Here is a 14,884-nt window from a genome sequence, read left to right as displayed (position 1 = left end):
ATAACCTTAAATGTTCGAGAAAGAAATGCGATATTAATCTGCAAAAACATACAAAATTTAAGAAAAACTATGGAAAACAGAAGTACTTATCTTTAAAATGATTCTTCCCAGTCCCGGCAAAATATTGTTCAGGATCGGTAAGGAGGGCGCAGTAAAAGCCCCTTCTTTTCAGGCACAATCAGTTCAGCAAAAAGCATTGCAACACTAAAAACTTTGCTGAATCGGGAATCGGGAAACCCAACAAGTGGGAATACCCTGTAAACCGTGTTGATATCACAACTCTCACTCACTAGCGTCTTATCTAGTCAACGCCTACTGCGACTCTCCCTTTCTGGTTCATTCACAATGCAACACAAAAACAATAGGGAAATAGGGCAAAAAAGTTGACAATAAGCTTCACATAAGCAATCAATTTTTACGTGATACGATCCGATTGTAAGTGCTGTGTGGTGGCGGCTTATAGAATACTACCACTGGGATACTGGTCCACGTCGTAAAAGGCGACTTATCCAGTACTTCCCATATGCGTTAGTCATTCTTCAAATGCGACTATCACATTGGGAGGGGGGAACCTTGGCTTGGTTCCAAGCCAAGTTTCTTCAGGGAGGATTCACCAATTGTGCTTATTGCTATTAATGCGCATGCACGAGTTGTATTCTCCTAAATTTTGTAAACACCCGCTTCAAGGTGGTTCTGTGCCTGCGGGCCCCAAAGTGGGGGTAGGAGGGTGTATAATAATCCTATCTTGAGCAGAACGTTGTTAAGGTCTGCACTATAGCCAGGCACTGGTGCAAAGGGCCGTATTTTTCCTGGCAACTCGTGGGATTCAGATTATACACACGATTTTTAAATTTTCATCCTGTATGGGATACCCCGCTTCATGCGTTGATATGAAGGTGCAGTGGTTCTTGTGTGTGATGGAAATATGTGTGGAATTCTTTGATAGAAATGCTTTCTATTAAGGTTGCACAGATAAATCTGCAGCACAAAAGAACCGCTACACTTAACTTATGTCGTTTAATCCTTAATGGAACTGCATCAATCGCCTTGGTCCAAGAACCCTATTTCCGAAATGGAACTTTTTACTTAGGGAATTTGCTCAAACCAAACTTTACTGTGTTCAGTGTAATTGGAATGACTAATGCCCGAATAATGCCTCGTGCATGTATATTGATAAACAATTCTTTAAATGCAACACTTATACCCAATCTAACAACAAAAGATATTTGCGTCGTTCAGGTTTCGCTGCCTGATAGGAAATACGTCTACTGTTCAGCATACTCACCATATGAACAATCATCCCCTACGGATGATTTAAAAAATGTCATTTCATTCTGTGAATCACAAAATATACCTCTTGTAATTGGCTGTGATGCCAATGCCCATCATTTTGTATGGGGTAGCTCAGATATCAATCTGAGAGGCCTAAATTTAATGGAATATTTAAGCAGCACTGATTTAGAAATTCTAAATGTAGGAAATAAACCAACTTTTGTTAGGTGTGACAGAGAAGAGGTGATTGACATCACACTTTGTTCTAGAACAATTTCTCAGGAAATTTCAAATTGGCATGTGCCTAACGAAGAATCGATTTCTGACCACAGGTTTATCTATTTTGAACACTCAGGTGAGTTTTTAGAAACAATTACATTCAGAAACCCAAGAACAACTAATTGGGACCTATATTTGGAGCATATTGCTATTAAATTTCATGGATATACACCTGAAATTACTACTCCTTCTGAGTTGGATAAAGTGGTTGCAAAAACCACCGAAATTATATTAAATTCTTATGAAGAAGCGTTTCCCGTACGAACGTTGAAATTCAACAAAAACAGTACACCATGGTGGAACTCAAATCTCAGTAAATTACGAAAAAACTGCAGACGCGCTTGGAACCGAAGGCGCACGGAAGGTTTTGATGCTTTCAAGTTGGCTCGCAGAGCTTACCGGAAAGCAACAAGAGCTGCCGAACGCTCAAGTTGGCAGAGCTACTGCACAAACATTTCAAGCTTGCACGAAGCAAGTAGGTTAAATAAAGTCTTAGCCAAATCAAAAGATTATCAGGTTTCATATCTTAAAACCCCTAGTGGTGATTATACATCAAACGACGAAGAAACATTAAGTTGTCTATTCAATACTCACTTTCCAGGATGTGTTGATCAAGATTCATCGATAGAGCCTGAGTTCTTTTCTGGAAGTCTAGATTCCTTGCATTTTGCTCGGAAAATAGTTACTACAGAATCGATCAAATGGGCAATCGATGGTTTTGCTCAATACAAATCTCCTGGAAGTGACGGTTTATTTCCAGTTTTGCTTCAAAAAGGTTTCGATCATTTCAAACACATATTAACCCTCCAAAGCCGTTCGGGTCAATATGACCCGAAGCGCACATTTCAAACATCTTTATCTTCATTCCAATATACTGATGAACTGGTAATTTTGACAGACCAAGTATGTTCTATGAAAATAATGATCAAATCAACGCCAAAAAATTAAAATTTGAGTTTTGAAAATCGGTTCATTGGGAAATGAAATACAGCTAAGCAAAGCCAAAATTGAATGCCGTTTTTTTAAAGTAAGATTTTTTCTACCGGAAGATTAGTCATAGCGGTCAACACTTTCATTGGACCCCAACATATCTATACATTGTCGGATAGATGGATTCTTGACAATTTCAAACATCAATAAAACAGATAAATACAGAAAAGCTGTCAGAAGTTATGAGTATTTTAAAAATAAAATTGATTTTTCGGACTTTTTACCTTCTGGACCAGTTTCTGATAATCTGGTAATACTTATCAACTTTATTTTGAAATGTTGAGTAATTAGAATAAATTACCTAGACAATGAATATAATATCATCAAAATCGGTTTACATTTGCAGCCAGGAGAACGAAATCAAACTACAGTTCAAATTTCCCCGAAACGGATTTTTAGCGAACGGCTTTGGAAGGTTAAGAAAAATAATGATAAGCAGTTTTGCTCATGCATATATTCCTAAACTTTGGCGGCAGATAGCCGTGAAATTCATCCCTCAAGGGGGACGATCATCATACGACGAAGCTAAAAGCTTTCGTCGTATTAGTCTAAGTTCATTTCTATTAAAAGCACTTGAACGTTTAATTGATCATCATATCAGGCAAGAATGCCTTGTCCAACATCCGCTTAATGCGACACAACATGCATACCAAACAGGAAAATCAACATTAACTCTTCTGCACAACGTAGTACATAATATTGAAAATAGTTTTTCACAGAAAGAATCATGTCTAGGAGCATTTCTAGACATAGAAGGAGCATTTGATAATGTCTCGTTTACATCAATAATGGATGCGGCACTATTTCATGGAGTGCCTAGTGTTATAACTAACTGGATTAGCGCAATGCTAAGTAACAGGAATCTTCATTCGTCTTTAAGACAGGCTTCAATTACAAAAGTTAGCACACGTGGTTGCCCACAGGGAGGTGTACTATCACCTCTTTTGTGGAACCTAGTTGCAGACGGCTTGTTGAGAAAACTCAATGACCGTGGAATACCAACCTATGGATTCGCAGATGATTATCTTCTGCTGGTAAGAGGTTTGTGCATAAGCACATTATTTGATATAATGCAACAAGCTCTGCGCTCTGTTGAACGATGGTGTTCTCATGTAGAACTTTCAGTTAATCCTCTAAAAACTAATATTGTTTTATTTACTAAAAAACGTATCACCCGCGGGGTGCGCCCTCTGCTGTTTTATGGTTCCGAAATCACCGTGTCTAATCAAGTTAAATATTTGGGTGTCATTCTTGACTCCAAATTAAACTTGTCTGATCACATCGAATTCAGAATCAAAAAAGCATGCATGGCCTTCGGACAATGCCGACGTGCAATCGGAAAAAACTGGGGACTCAAACCTAAACATATTCACTGGATTTATTCCACAATAGTAAGACCAATTCTGGCCTATGGGTGTCTAGTGTGGTGGCAGAAAGGAGAAGTTGCAACAGTTCGGACTAAACTAAATCACCTTCAAAGAATGTGTCTTTTGGGGATGTCCGGATCGTTCACAACAACTCCTACTGCAGCACTAGAGGCTCTGTTTTCTATCAAACCTCTACACTTGTTCCTAAAACAGGAAGCCTTCTCATGTGCTTTTCGTCTACAGGCAGTTGGTCTCTGGCTGTCAGGAAATATCGAAAGATCATCGAGTCATACAAATGTGTGGCCTGAATTAGTTAGATTAAACAAGTTTAATCTAGCGCTAAACGATTTAACACTCTCGAGTAGTTTTCCCTACATGGGGTTCAAAGTCAAATTTCCTTCTCCTCAAGAATGGTTATCAGGTTTCGTAGAGGACCAAATGTCCTCTCATATTGTATTCTATACTGACGGTTCATTATCAAACGGCCGTGCAGGTGCAGGAATTTACTGTCACGAGTTGAACATAGAATATGCTCAACCTCTAGGAAAATATTGTACAGTCTTTCAGGCTGAGCTATATGCTATTATGTATGGAGTGCAAATTGCACTTCAAAAGAAGATTATGTTCAGAACAATTTATTTCTGTTCAGATAGCCAAGCAGCTATCAAATCACTCAGTGCTTCCAGTTCTAGATCAAAACTGGTAATCGCATGCCGGAAAGCAATCGAAGAACTTGCTGAAGGCAATGGATTAAACCTTCTATGGGTACCCGGACATAAGGGAATTTTTGGAAACGAATGCGCCGACGAACTCGCTAGAGCTGGGTCGGAAAAGGAATTTTACGGACCAGAGCCGGCTGTCCCAATATCACCATGTTGGTTCAGAAACCAAATTAAAACTTGGTCCTCTAACCAGCATGAACGATACTGGGAAGAGTTGGACACTTGTCGTCAAACTAAATTATTTTTAGAAAAACCATCTCCAATCATATCGAGTTACTTATTAACTTTAAATAAATCTCATTGCAGCATCTTGATCAGAGCACTCTCCGGTCATTGTAAACTCAACTATCACATGCACAACATTCAGCGTGCTGAATCTCCAGTATGTGGTAGTTGTGAATCAGATGTGGAAGATCCCTTCCATCTTATATGTAACTGTCCCTCATTTGCCAGACTACGTTTTCGTACTCTGGGATCTTACGCTTTAAGCGAATCTGAGTTTAAGAAATTAAACTTAAAAAACATTCTATCGTTCCTTACCGAATGTAGAAAAGAGCTTTAATGCTAATAATCCCTAGTGGAAAGGCTTTATGCCATCTTAAATAGATTGAATTTATTTCTTCCTTTTATAGGTTTTTCAGGTTTCTCAGGTAAATGATGAAATCTTGGATAAAAAAAAGGCTAGGCACAATTTTCCCGTATGTTTGGATAACGTGCCGCTATTAAGCCTACCCCCATTCTGATACCTGATACCTGAAGATTATCAAATTTGTTATGATAATATTTAAGATTTAAGATGAAATACATAATGTTTTAGAATTCCCTGAAGATGATGCTAAACAGCATCGAAACGTCGGAATAATCCAAAAATCGTTTTCGAATTTTTTTTACTGAACTGCCGAATAACAAACGCATCAAATTCTCCAGTCGACCTCTCCTTAATTCCATTATCTGGAAAAATATTTGAAGAGAGCCAAACTTTTCATGATTGAATTTTAAGAAAAAAAAATAATATTTTTTTGTGAAGTCCTACATTGAGAAAAATGCATGTCAAAAACTAAAACACTGAGATGGCGTTTTTGGGAAATTAAGTTTTAGTTTTAAAAATGTATTTTTCTCAGTGTAGGATTTTAAAATATTTTTTTCAATATTTTTTTCTAAAAAATCAATCATTTGTCTCAAACTCTCCTGTAGACCTAGGTCAGGTAAATAGAAATTCGATGCAGCATTTTTTTCCTTTTTGACAGAAAAATGAGCACTTTTTGAAAAGATTTGTAATCGTTTATGATAAAAATTCGTGTCGGAACCAAACAAAATCAACAAAGCTATTGTTTGAAAGATGAGGCATGCTCAGTTTGGTGAAACTTGTAAACTTATTCAATGCAAAACTCTTTCAAAGACTCAAAAAAAGTTTTAAGAATGATTATTCCATTATTTTATCTTTAATCTGAATTTAAATGTAAATTTCGAATGATGAACCTTATTTTGAGATATCCATTCTGGATCGCCATTTTGAAGTTTTGAATCCAGCAAAAGAGTTAAGTCTAAGAACTTCGAATATGAAATAGAAACTCAGGATGATTTTGGAAGCTATGATCATTTAGAGCCCAGGTACTTCATTTCGGTGATAACTACATTCCTAGGGTTCGGATATGCAAAATTTTGGCCGTGTTGTGTTGGTAATGAAAAGGACTACCTTGACTTTTTTTGCAGATGTCTAAGTTGAGTAAGGTGGGGTAAAAGTACAAGTCGGGAAAAAGTACGTTTTGAGATTATCACAAACCGAGAACAGTAAAATTCAAAACTCTGGCGAGGATTGATAAAGATTTGGACTGCCTACATCTAGACATATTTTTTTTGTAGAAGTTGAAAATAAATGAGGTAAAGTAGCTTTTTTGCATAAATGATGAAATATTTTAAATAACGACAAACATGTTTTAGCAATCGAAATTCTTTCTTTCAATGAAAATTTTAATGTTTCTGTTGAGTTGTTTTCAACCACTATCAAATGTCGAAGAAAGAATTCCATTAATATTTCTTTGTTTTGTCAATAAACTGTGAATCTCAAGAAACTTTGAAGGGGCAAAAGCAAGAACTGCAAATGGGGCAAAAGTACGAAAGATATATAGGGTACACTAGAGTAAATCTGATCGGAAAGTTTTAACTTTTTTTTAAAATGTACTGGAAACCTCAGCGCATATTTTTGTTTCACAAAAACTTGATCGCGCGAAAAATTGCTCAAATACGTTGAGAGATGTATTTCGTAAACCTGTTGAATATGGACAATTATAGTGGAGAACTCCAAATTCGCGCAGACTGTTCGCTCATTTATAAGATTCGTATCAGAAGCGAATACAGAAGCTGCTGCAGTGAGCAAAGATTGATATATAATAATTTTCCTCTTGACTTCATGCAGAATTGTGGAATTTTCAATGGTCGTACTTTTACCCCACATCACTCGAACTTTTGTTCCAGAGGTGGGGTAAGGGTATGTTTTGATAGCAGTCAGGCATTTTTACTACTGCTATCAAATGCGTTGATCAATTATCTTCGTGATTTTTTAGAAGAAAGCTCAAAGTCTAAGGAATCAAAAGCTTTTCTTGTTTTTTTTGAAAAATAACTGCAAAATTTACTAAAAATAGGATAGCACAAAGGTCGTACTTTTACCCCACCAAACTCTACGTGTTTTTGAGAAATCACCTAGGAAATCTTTCAATGTCGACTTGAAAACTCATGAATTGTTGATATTTTCTTTTTTTTTACCCAAATAGATCAGAATGATAAGGAGACTCACTAGAATGTTAACGTTTTTGGATCAAACGAATAGTTTTTAAAATACACAAGTTTGTTACTAATTCTACATTCATAATGATCCGAACTGAAAATCTAGAATCCTAAACTAGATACATAGTGCGAAATATGAAAACAGAAACAAAAATAAGATTTTAGAAAATAGGGGACCAGAACCCTGAAATGAGTTTAATTAGCTGAAATTTAGTAAATAAACACCTCGCTTGATTCCCCCTTTTATACGGCCGTGGAAATCGATTTTTAAAATAAGTTTTAATATCATGGTCTTGATTATTAAAATAGTCAGAATTTACAACAAGACAATAATGTTCATGATTTCTCGATTGATATAACGGGTACAATAATTTGCATAATGAAGCCTTATCAAGGTTTGATTGATTTTTTCCCACTACCTCGGTTCATTTCCAATACGCTCCATGCGATAGAAGTACCTTTAATTTTTAATTAAAACGATAAACTTGTAGCTACACCGGCTGCTAGTGACAGAATGTCTGCCGTATGATGCATTAGCGCCTGAAGTTAGCGTTGGCGTAGACAAGTGCAGCTACTTTTTATGAATCTCTCATTCAATGGAAGTACCATTACTTACCAAGGGTACCCTAACAGCGCATTGGTGCCCTAGATATCGAATGCAAATGTCCCAGGCCAAGCCCCCGTTTTACAACCTCCTCCTGGGTTAGAAATCGTTACTCGACCGAGCTCTGACTGGCACTTGTAACGACGTAGCTAAATGTAATGAAGGAGAAGCTTGTAGATATTTATTCAAATTTTAATCGATTAGAAATGCGCGCAGTGTAACCGAATCAATTGGCACCTCACTCGGATTGAAACCCGCATTTACACGACTTTTACTCCGCCCGCCACTAACGTATGACAAGTCTCACCTCTATGATGGGTTATCCTATGGGACTAGTGCTGGCTTTTGGGAAAATTGACTACGCACCCGGAATGTTGCAAGTCAATTTCCATTTCCATTCAGCTATCCGGCTACGGGTGTAACAAGTCAATTAATTAATGCAGCAATGTTAATAACCCACATTTAACGCGGAGCTGAGGGATTTTGTGATGAATCCGACACATTGCGGGCTGACTGCAGCACACTGACCGAGAATAATTTATGCGGTTTGAAGCTTGTATTCTGGAGCACTCAGCCCTTCTCACTTGTCATCAGTATCTTGAAGTGAATCAGTTAATAACGCCGATTGGCTGCGGGTGCCCTAATTTAACTACAATGTTGTCAATTTAGCTTTTTTCCAAAGCAATCTTTCTATTTTTGATAAAAAAAACTGTTTCAATTTTTGATCACCGGTAAAAAATCAAAAAATATCTGACCGCTTCATTTAAATTTTTAAAATCACTTAAGCTTATCCAAATTTATAACTAAAACAACAATCAAAACAGGCTACTGAATATTCTCAGAGTAGCACGCAAACAACGTAATGATAAACTGCTTACAACACCAATCTGGTAAGCCCCCAGCCATTTCATTTCGAATTCTCGGAGGTATTAATTAAAAATTCTATATCTTTCTCCCCATTTCAAGCATCTCTTATAGTGCTTGTTTTCGATCGGATAAAGCCGGCAATTAAGATTGTGGGATGATGTTAAATTGTGCGAATCAAAATCAAACCAAAAACCTAGCCCGAGAAGCTTATACTTTTATCAATCAGTTGCGATTCAAACCAGTTCGCTTCGAATTGGAAATGATTTCATTAGTTTCTCGTGAATTTTCTGATTTTTTTTTATTCGAGTCGGAGGAGATAAGATTTCAGAATATTTTTGTTTTCTTAATCAAAGCCGCCGGCTGGATTCTTGCGAATGACATTTAATAAAATTTGCTGTTTACGGCGCAGAGTTCAACATTTGCATATTTGATTCGTAAAGTTAGACACTTTATGATTCTACTTTGTCGTTGTTAGTTATTTTTTCTAGTAACGCACAAGATGTCGGAAAGACAGTGTGCTTTCGATTCAGCCACCATAACTGGAGCAATTTCTTTTTTTTTTAAATATGGCAAGATGATAACCAATCCCTAAAGAAATTTCACTGTTGCCTAAATAAGATGGAAGGTATTGAAATGCTGCCTCACTTTCTGGAAACATCCCAAATTAAAGTATTCAAAATTTACAATCCAAATCAGAACAAAATTGTGCTGAAAATTCTCGGAATTTCTCTTCTGCGACTAAAAATATTTTCGTATTACATTGAAGTCCTTATCCTAAAAAATATAGACATAAATATACCTTTAAGTGCAAGGTGAACCTCCTATCTTCAGTTCACTTATGCACAAAGTGGATTTGCTGAATTTTAATATTTGATAGCTGTAGATTACAGCCGTTTTTTGGAGTGTTTTTCGCATTTTTTTAGTCTTAAAATAACGTTAAAATAAATTATTGTCTGAAGTTGAACTTTGTCTATTTGGGACTCATATTTTATTTACGATCGATTATTTGTGTTCCCAGTTCATACAAAAAAAAACAAAAAGCAGGACATAACGATATGCAGGGAAATTACTTCCCAAGCAACCAGAATTCCCTTAAAAAGGTTTCATTGCAGCTCAATCAGCTCTCGTTTCTGTCTGAATAGAATGCTAATGAGCTCAAAATTCAAGTTCTTAAAGCTACTTTGAAGTTCGTTGAGGTGGCTGAAGAGAATGCTATTCAGTTTCTAAGAGAATGTCGAAAAACTTTTATGCGGCGAAAAAAAATCCGGTTGACAGGTTGCTCTGACAACCAGATGACAGATTGCTAGGTTTCCGGTCTATCATGATCGAACTCATTGATTTTTATTATATTGTTTTGATAACAATAGCTGCTTACGCCTAGAGAATTTAATCGCTGCATTCTAGGTTGCAATGAAACTCACCTGCCGCTAAGTCGTACATTTTTATTGATCAACAAAGCCTGCCTTTGCCGCATTGACCATCGTTTGCTCCTTGCAATACTTCAACATCTCGGACTCGGAGAAGGACTAATTCTTTGTTTTGAATCGTTCTTGACAAATCTTTCCCTCACTGTTCAGCTGGGAAATGCTGAGTCTTATGTGATCCAGAATAACTCGAGAGTACCACGAGGCAGCAAAATCGAACCTCTTCTCTTCTGCACTTATTACAACAACGTAACATACGCTCTGACATTGGGGTGTAGAATGTTGTATGCTAATGACTTGAAAATTTATCGGAAAATTGAAAGCTACAGCGACTGCTGTAAATCACAGCAAATGTTGAGTAAATTTCTGGAGTGGTGTAGTTTGAATTTCTTCAAAATCAGTGTGGCAAAATGCAATATTTAAACAGCTTTACTCGGAAATAGAATCCGCTGACTTGGAATCACTCTCTCCTAGATTCCACACTTGAACGCGACTCGAGTAGCTCATCCGACGGCGACGTGATTCCACTCTACCCGAGAGTACTCCGCGACGTGAATACTCTTCCCCTACGAGCTCGATTGCGGAGAAGGTCATGTCTTATCCCCACAGCCTCCATCGCAGAAGGAGCGTTCGACTCGGATACTCCACGATGGTAGCGTTGGAGATGCGCGACGTACCTGGCAGCTTGACATACGCATAAGTTTTCATATCTTTGTATGCTTTACTGCCAGATTTGGACGCACACTACTCAGATGCTCCCCGACGAAGGAGTCACCCTACGCACCGGTCGCGGACTGGTGCTGGTTCCAACTCAAGTATTGGCATCCTCACACATCCTCCGCACGATGTTGTCGGCTGTCGTGTCTGCTCCGCAGGCGGCAAGCATGTTAGTGCGTACCCCTTCGAACCTCGGACAGTTGAACACTACGGTGTTTCTTCTGTATCACCGCAGGTCGGGCAGAATGGCGAGGCCACGTGTCTATACCGATGGTGGTACTGCATGAAGCATCCGTGACCAGTCAAGAACTGTGTCATGCAGAAATACACCTCTCCATGTCTCCGGTCCATCCAGGATCCGACGTTAGGGATCAAGCGATGGATCCACCGGCCACGTTCCGAGCTGTCCCACTGGTGCTGTCAGTTGGACATCGAGGCTTCTCTGGCATGTTTCCGCAAAAAGGGCATGTGCCTATGCTCGTAGCAGAAGATATCTTGTTCTTTCAAGATCGAGATGGGCATGACCCCCGCCACAACTTCAACAGCTACCGAGGACACCGTTCGATATGGGCTGATTACTCGAAGGTTCATCAGCCGCTGCACACTGCAGAGCTTTTGCAGGTTACACTGCCTGCTCAAGGCTGTCTCCCAGGCTGCCGCATCGTACGGCATAATGGACGAGGTCACACTCGCCAGGACCCTCCTTCTGCTGCAGCAGATCACCGAGTTATTCGACATGGCCCGTGAAAGGGCTGCTGTCGCTATTGCTGCTCTTTTGCAGACGTAGTCAACGTGGGCCGTAAAGCTCAGCCGGTCGTTGATCATCACCCCCAGGTACTTGATCGCACGCTTGGATTCGATTGCGCACGGTCCAGCTGCAATCGTCCCTGATTGTGCTGAAATCAGGTTGGTGATCAGCACCATCTCGGTCTTGTGGTGAGCCAGACGCAAGATTTTGTAGCGCATCTAACTTTCCACCTTCTCAATAGCTACTGTGGCGAGTAGCTGGACCTCTCCGGTTAATGGGCCCGATACCAGGAGAACCACGTCGTCGGCGAATCCCATAAGTCTCACTCCCGTGGGGAGACACAGTCTCAGCAGATCGTCGTAGATAATGTTCCACAATACCGGGCCAAGTATCGATCCTTGTGGAACCCCTGCCGAGACACGGTTTCCAGTCCTTCGCTGGTCATATACTGTTGTAAGCGGTTACGGAAGTAACACTCCGCCATCCTACAGATATATGCCGGAATCCTCGAAGACGCAATCGCTGCGCAAAACCGGTCTCCTCTCCCATTCTTAAGTCTTCGAGCAACCTGAGCGGAGTACCGGGTACCTAAACCCGGTGGATGCTTTAGTCGCATGCTAACTGAGATAGGAATGTCAGTGGCTGCGTGCGGATGGCAACAACATCCTGGTGGAGTTCGGGACCCAAAACAGCGGGACGACGGTCCTTTTTTGATAATGGGGTTAGCTGTGGGCCTTGCGAGCCCGTGACTATAAAAAATACAAGCAACAAACAATGTTCAAAAAATTTCGGATGGAAATCGATAAAGACTGACGTGACGAAAAGGGACCAGCGATTGGAAACTTGGAAGATGGAACTGCCGATCTCTAAATTTCATGGGCAGTACCCACGTGCTCTCCAACGAATTGAAGAGCCGCAAATTCGATATCGTAGGAAGGGCTCCACGGAACGAACGTTCCAAGATAGTCATACCATCTACCAGAGCTGCGGGAACACACACGAGCTTGGAACAGCTTTTATAGTGATGAGGAAGATGAAGAAGCGCGTGATCGGGTGGCCGGTCGACCCACGAATGTGTCGGTTGAGAATCAATATCTGCATCATAAACGTGCACAGCCCTAACCTCGGAAGTACCGGTGACGACAAAGACGAATTCTACGCGCAGTTGGGACGTGAATACGACCGCTACCCAAAACATGGTATCAAAATCGTCATCGGGAATTTTAACGCTCAGGTCGGTCAAGAGGAGGAATTCAAACCGACTATTAGAAGGTTTAGCGCGCACCAGCTGACCAATGAAAACAGCCTCAGACTTAAAGATTTCGCCGTCTTCAAACGAATGGCCGTAAGTAGTACCTTTTTCCGGCCCCGCCTACCACACAAGTACACCTAGAGATCACCGTACCAAACACAATTACAGATCGACCACGTTTTGATAGACAGCCGGCACTTCTCGGACATCATCGACGTCAGATCATGTCGAGGCACCAACATCGAGTCGGACCACTATCTGGTGATGGTGAAGATTCGCCCAGAACTCTCCGTAGTGAACAACATACGAAACCGATGCCCGCAATCGCTCGAAGCAGCGCTGCCAGCAGAGAGCGAGCTTTGCGAAGCCTCTCTCGAGGACTGTTGGGATACCATCAAATCAGCCATCAACAGCGTTGTGGAGAACGTCATAGGGCATGTAGAACGAACTTGACGGAACGACTGGTTCAGCTGGGCAGCAATAGTGCAACGAAACGTGGAAAATCACCGACAGCGAAAGAGGCAGCGATTCCGAATTTTCCAGGAAAAAAACGCCGCCTGGAGGAGGAGGAGCTTGAGGAGCTGGAGCAGCTGCATCGTTCCCAAGAAACACGAAAGTTCTATCAGAAACTCAATGCAACCGCAAAGATTTCGTACCGCAATCCGAAATGTGCTGGGATAAGGACGGAGCATCTTGACAGACAGGAGCCCAGGACGGTGGGGGGAAGGTACATCGCCGGCGTAGCCAACAACGAGGTGGACCAACTTCCAACGATGAGTGAAGTTAAAGAAGCCATTCGCCAGTTGCAAATTCCCTAAAATTCCGTGAGCACCAAGTCGCTAAGAACCAACCATTCATCGACTTAAAAGCCGTATACGACAAGATCGACCATGACGACCTATGGAAAATCTTGGACGAGAACGGCTTTTCCGGGACTGATCAAGGCGACGAGGGATGGAACGCAGTGCTGTTTGCGTATTTCGGGTGAATTGACGAGTTCATTCGAATCGTTCAGGGGGCTTCGATAAGGCAACGGTCGCCAACGAGCGGTGGGCGAAATGCGGGGCACGATCCAGTCAACTTATCTATTTTGCCGACGACATTGATATATTTAGTCGGTAGATAATCTGCAGCGGTGGAACGCGAAGCAGGAAGGATTGGGTTAATGATAATTTAGTACGTCCAAGACGAAGTATATGCTGGCCTGCGGATCCGAGACCGACCGAACCCGCTTGTCCAGTAATAACACGGCCATGATCGACCGCGACGAGCTGGAGAAAGCCGAAGATTTTGTCTATCTCGGCATACTGGTGACCGTAGACAATGGCACCAGCCGTGAGATCTGGCGGCAAATAATCAGCGGAAGTCGAGCCTACTATGGACTTCACAAGCAACTGCGTTCGAGAAGACTAAGTCCTCGCACGAAGTGTGACATGACGCTCATTAGACCGGTTGTCCTCTACGGGCACAGAGGTGGATATTGCTCGAGGAGGACCTGTGCACACTCGGAGTATTCGAGCGACGAGTGCTAAGACCCATCTTTGACGGTGTGCAGGAGAATGGAGTGTGGAGGTGAAGGATGAACCACGAGCTCGCGCGAACCAGTATCCAAAAGGTGGTGAAGGCTGGACGGATACGCTGGGCTATGACATGTTGCAAGACTGTCGGACGACTGTCCTGCAAAACAGGGGAACAGGGGAGCAACGAGCGAGGTGGTTAGACCAAGGGATTGAAATCAAGAGAGAACTCTTTGCATTTGGAGTGGTAATGATCACCACAACTGCTTCACAAATTGCAACTATTTGCAACAATTAGCACATTTTCACTCTCTCCGAGCACTGGTTTCTCTCATTTGGAC

At 41.0% G+C, this 14,884-nt stretch overlaps 1 protein-coding gene across 1 annotated transcript in view; it reads right to left on the bottom strand.

Annotated features, from left to right (window-relative positions):
- Window positions 1–14,884, bottom strand: part of LOC129748903 (uncharacterized) — a 300,169-nt gene that overhangs the window by 144,825 nt on the left and 140,460 nt on the right. The gene's annotated exons all lie outside the window — the stretch shown is intronic.

This window comes from Uranotaenia lowii, chromosome 2 (assembly GCF_029784155.1).
Source record: "Uranotaenia lowii strain MFRU-FL chromosome 2, ASM2978415v1, whole genome shotgun sequence".
Taxonomy (NCBI): Eukaryota; Metazoa; Arthropoda; class Insecta; order Diptera; family Culicidae; genus Uranotaenia; species Uranotaenia lowii.
This window is presented reverse-complemented; position numbering and strand designations above follow the sequence as displayed.